The sequence below is a fragment of the Rhineura floridana genome, chromosome 22 (genome assembly GCF_030035675.1).
Source record: "Rhineura floridana isolate rRhiFlo1 chromosome 22, rRhiFlo1.hap2, whole genome shotgun sequence".
Classification (NCBI taxonomy): domain Eukaryota; kingdom Metazoa; phylum Chordata; class Lepidosauria; order Squamata; family Rhineuridae; genus Rhineura; species Rhineura floridana.
In genome coordinates, this window is record NC_084501.1 from 13,272,536 (window position 1) to 13,277,859 (window position 5,324).

Here is a 5,324-nt window from a genome sequence, read left to right on the forward strand (position 1 = left end):
GCCTCAGAGTTCAGCTCCCTCCCTCTCGAGGCCAGCAATCGGGGGAAACATCTGTGACCTTGCAGACGTTGCTGGACACCAACTCCCATCCTACCTGACCATTGGGCATGCTGGCTGTTAAATCTTGGAGAGGGGAAGCTGACACATTCCCACACATGCGTGTGCACATGAACGTCAAGATGTCGAGGAGTGTGCAGGCTGCCTTTTCACATAGCTGGCAGGTGGTGGAGAACATTTTGGATCAACGACTGCAGGGTAATTGTGGGTGTGTGCGCATGTTTGTTTATTATGACATTATGCCTCCATCCTTTCCTCCAAGGAGCTTGAGGTGGAGTACTCAATTTCTCACCGCTTTTATCCTCACAATGACCCTGCGAGATAGGTTTGGCCGAGAGGGCCAGCACAGCTGGTCCCAAATAGTTGTGCTTGCTGGGGCTGATGGGAGTTGTGGTCATAAGAAGACCAGTGGCCCATCAAGTCCAGCAACCAGTCCTCACAGTGGCCAACCAAATACCTCAATGGGAAGCAACTGGCATTCAGAATCGGAAGTTTGCCATCATGTCTAGGGTCAGGATCACTGGGACCCCTGTAGGAACCAGCTCTTGTAGGCACCAGCAGTTGCCAACTTAGCAGGGTGTGAAAACCATCCCTGCAAGGCAGTACGCTGCCACCATCCCTGCAAGGCAGTACACTGCCACCATCCCTGCAAGGCAGTACACTGCCACCATCCCTTATGCCCGCTAGCCTGGGCCAGGAGACTCCCAGACCTTAAAATCCCAATGTCCCTGGGATTTCGAAGAAAGCAAAAGCTTAAAAACCAGACTGTCTGCTTCCAGAGCCCCAGGCAAATAGGCTACCCGCGACGAATTAGCCAAGTTTGGCAAGGCACTGGATTTAGCAAGGCTTGAACCTAAAAGAACACACACCAGTAATATAAGGTAGCTTTATTAAAATAATTAAGAATAGCAGCATGAAAAGGAACTGGAGTACCAACAAGAAACAGAGTCATAGAATAGTAGAATTGGAAGGGGCCTATAAGGCCATCGAGTCCAACCCCCTGCTCAATGCAGGAATCCAAATCATAGCATTCCCAACAGATGGCTGTCCAGCTGCCTCTTGAATGCCCCCAGTGTCAGAGAGCCCACCACCTCCCTAGGTTGTTGGTTCCATTGTCGTAACGCTTTAACAGTTACGGAGTTTTTCCTGATGTTCAGCCAAAATCTGGCTTCCTGCAACTTGAGCTCTCTGGGACGTTAGAGTTGGAAAACACCAGTAAGGATACTTTGGGGCATAATAAAACAGAGTGAAAACAAATAAGCTAACTAATCCTACCTCTAATATATATGAAACAGAGAAGTGAAGCCTTGACTCCACCAGGAACAAAGGATGACAGCATGCAAGGTGTTGCAAAGGTGTCAGGAAGGGTGAGGGCAAAGATTGAGGGTAGATTTGGGCGGGGGGAACCAAACCATAACGGCAAAAATGAATCCTAAGTGCCAATCAGGGGACTTCTAAGCTCTGGACCTTCCCCTAAAGTGTGATTTGAAGGTACCTTGCTGGAGCTAAACAGGTCCAGGTCTGGTCACTCCCTGGTTGGGAGGTTTTTTTTTTAAATGGACAAATTTGGGAGTGGGGACTTGGAAAAGAGGGAGACAATAAACCTTTAGGCATCAGAATGGTAAAGACAGGGGAACCTACAGGAGCAGTCGGTCACTTTTTCCCCAACGGATCGTCTTTGAGCCTAACTTTGTGTTGGATGGATGCCTCCCTGCGTCTAGAATGTAGGCTCCAGAGCAGTGATGCTCTGTATCAAGGTTGGTTGGTTGTCAAGGTGACAGTGACACACCCTCCTTTGTGATATCCCTGGCTGATGGCTTTAAAGTCAGGAGTCCAGAGATGTCCAGTGTGAGAGTTGGCAGAAGCAGCAAGCAAGTGGGATTCCACAAGAGCGAGACAGAGTGAGAGTGACAGAGAGAGGGTAGAGAGGAGATAGTATAAGAGAGATTAGATAGACAGGAATTTTACATATGTATTTTAATTTGTTAGAATAGTCAAATTTTATAAATAGTATTATATACATAAATAGTGTTTTGGGGAGGTTACAGGTAGATTAGAATAGGTTAGATAGGGTTGTTTTGGGTGTCAGAAAGTTTCCCCCCCCAAAGAGCAGTTAAAAATGTAAGTAGGATTTCTTCTGCTTCTGTTTATATCCCGGGGTGAGGTTCCCAGGGCTGCCTGAAAGACTTTGGGCCCTGGAGGTCGCTAGGTGAGTCACTCAGCAGCTTTGCTGAGTCCAGGCTTCCCTTAATGTTCCTCAAAATATCTGTCTCCACCGCCTTCTGAGTTTATAGAGAGTTTACTGGATTCCCCCTTAATATATTCTTATTGGAGTATCTCCACACAAGACATATGGAGTAGGATCAACCAGCCTTATAATGCTCCCAGACCAGAAAAAAAGAGTTAAAACAGTAAGCATATATTTATTTGTAGAAAATAATACTCAGAACAAGTAGTCCTCTTACACAGAATGAACATCTTGGATGTGGACACACCATACAATTAAACCACATTTTCCCTCCCCAAAGAATCTTGGGAACAGTTTGTTAAGGGTCCTGGGAACTGTAGCTTTGTTGAGGGGTAAACTACGGTTCCCAGAATGGGGATGTGCTTTAAATGCGCTTTCAGTGTATGGTGTCTGTACAGCCAAATTTTGCACTGGCTGCCAATCTGCTGCCAGGCCAAGTTCAAGGTTTTGGTGCTAACCTATAAGGCCTCTACTCCTCAGGACCAGGCTATCTGAGAGACCGCCTCATTCTTTGCAGTAGGGTCACTGCGTTCCGCAAGAGAGTTTCTCCTTGAAGTCCCAAAAATACTTGAAGCCCACTTCATAGTAACTCGGAGCAGGGCTTTCAGTGTACTTGCCCGTTTTGTAGAACAGCATCCCTATTTCAGATATGGCAAGCGCTGGCTCTCTGCACTATCAGGAAACAGCTGAAGGCATTTTCCAGCTGAGTGAAAGAGTCTCTCGCTTTAGGTCTTCACTCTGCATTGTTTTTTAAAACAATATTTAGCTGTTGGCCGTGTACGCCCCATACGTTTGAAGCACATTGGAAGCACATCCTGGTCCCAAAAGAATCCTGGGAACTGTAGTTTACCCCACACAGAGCTACAATTCCCAGGATTCTTCCGGGGTGGGGAAATGTGCTTCAAATGCATGGTGTGTATGCCAAGGTTTTCACATTGTTCCTAAAACTATTTTTAGTTGCTTTTATATATCTACAAATTGCCTTGAGGCTTGTGTGGAAGGCGATTCATATATGTCTGAAAATAAATTAAAATAAAATAAGAGTTCTGCTAGCTGAACCTAACCTAGCTGATTCTAATCCTGAGGAGGTTTCCCCCAAATTCTCTTCCTGTCTCCTCAAATTCTTCCCCCTCCCTCATTTTCTCCTCCATTTTCCGCCTCTCCAACTGTCTGTCTTAACAGACATTCCGCACCTGTCTGTCAATCACTCTGACTCGGACCTGTCAATCACTCACACAAGAATCCATCCTGCTCCTCTGCCGCCCGATATCCTTCCGCTCAGCCTTCTTACGCCGTGAGCCTTTGCTGGATCAGAGCAAAGCCCTCCCCCTAGTCCAGTGGCCAGCCACAGAGGTCTCCAGAAAGCCAACAAGCAGAGAATGCAAGCAATAGCCCACTCCTCTTGCTTGCCCTCTAGCGGCTGGTAGACTGCCTCTGAGCCCAGAGGTTCTATACAACTCTCATGGACAATAGTCGTAGATGCACCTCTTGCCCTTAGTTAATTTGTATAACCCCTTTCCAAGCTAGTGTTCCACATCTTATTTCTGTGAGTTCCATAAGTTAATTATACACTTTCTGTGGCCCATCCTGAATTTTCCCCATCAATGCTCTTTGATGATCTAATATTAGATGAGTCAAAAAAACTACCCACTTTCTCTCCAAGCGCTTGATCATCTTGGCGGCCTCTTCCCTACACCTTTCCCAGCTGCTATGATGTCTTACAATTAAATTAACTCCAGAGTTAACTCACGAAATCGCTGAGGCTGTGTCTGCAATTAAAAAACTTGAAAGATGTTTGGCTACCCCTCTTTCTCTTTTGGCTGTTCTGCAATGAATCCCTGCCCTCTGTAGACTGCCCTGCCCCGCTCTACATGGATGTGGGAGAAATTTGATTCAGTTTGCATTTAAAAGTGAATCTATCCAATGTGCAATGTGCACTTTCTGAAACAATACGGGAACTGGAGCACAGCCTTTGCACATATCTGAATTCTGCAAATTTACAAAAATGCATTTATTGGCTGAAGTGAACCTCCTGGTGCTTTGCTAAATCCAGGCCTGGCGTCAGCCTTGAATGTTCCCTGTGCAAAGTGCCGCTGACAGCGCCCCGCTGGGCACTGACCTGTTCCCCATTCTGTTGAGCTACTGCTTCCCTCCAGGGGAGACTGAATGTTGCCTTCCCTTTCCCAAAATGCAGTGCCTGCTACCCATTGCAAAATTCAGAAAAGGGTGAATTTCGAAGGATGTCTTTCAATTCCCGTGGTGTTCTGGAGTGTGTGGGCTAGGTAGCTTTGCCTTTAAACGAAAAACTGGATCGAATTTCTAATGCATCCATAGCTGGAAAGGACCTAGGTCAACTTTTCTTCCAGGGAAGACACCCATTTAATATTGCAATATGGCTATGGGTGTGTTGTCCACCAGGGGGTGCTGCAGCCTCAAGAACGAACAAACTTGCCCAAATTGCAGGTCTCTTCAAGGCACCCACACATTTTGATTCTGGAGGGTTTGTTTGGAGGGGCAGGAAGGAAACAGCACCAATATTTTTTTCCAAATAACAGATCAGCAAACAGGTTTCAGGTTTCAGGCAGAGGATAATGAATTTTTGTGTGTTGTTTTCACTAATACATGCATTTTTATGCAGATTTTATCTTAGTATATGATTTTTTTTAACGCATTACTTGGTTAGAGAATTGCATTGCGAAATTCAGAGAAATGTGAATTGCGAAGGGTGATTGGATTTCAGTTGGCGTATTGGTGTGTTGTTCTAGGAGGTGCAAATGAGATAGATTTGCCTTTAAATGCAAACTGAATTGAATTTCTCCCCTGGAGAGCTGGATTTGGTCCCTCAGCCGGAGATTCTCCATCCCTGTCCTAAGTCATCTTGACATCAACAGCTCCTAGGCCTTTTCTCCAGACTCCTGGGCATCTTGGTGTTTTTTCTTGCATATTTGGTGTGAGCATTTTACTAAACAGTGAGCTGGCCCAGCTTCTTATCTCAAAATAAAAGGCAAGCGCAGAAATC

The 5,324-nt window shown here is 45.9% G+C and overlaps 1 protein-coding gene across 6 annotated transcripts in view; it reads left to right on the plus strand.

The window, feature by feature from the left end:
* Positions 1-5,324, plus strand: part of POGZ (pogo transposable element derived with ZNF domain) — a 131,438-nt gene that overhangs the window by 7,725 nt on the left and 118,389 nt on the right. The gene's annotated exons all lie outside the window — the stretch shown is intronic.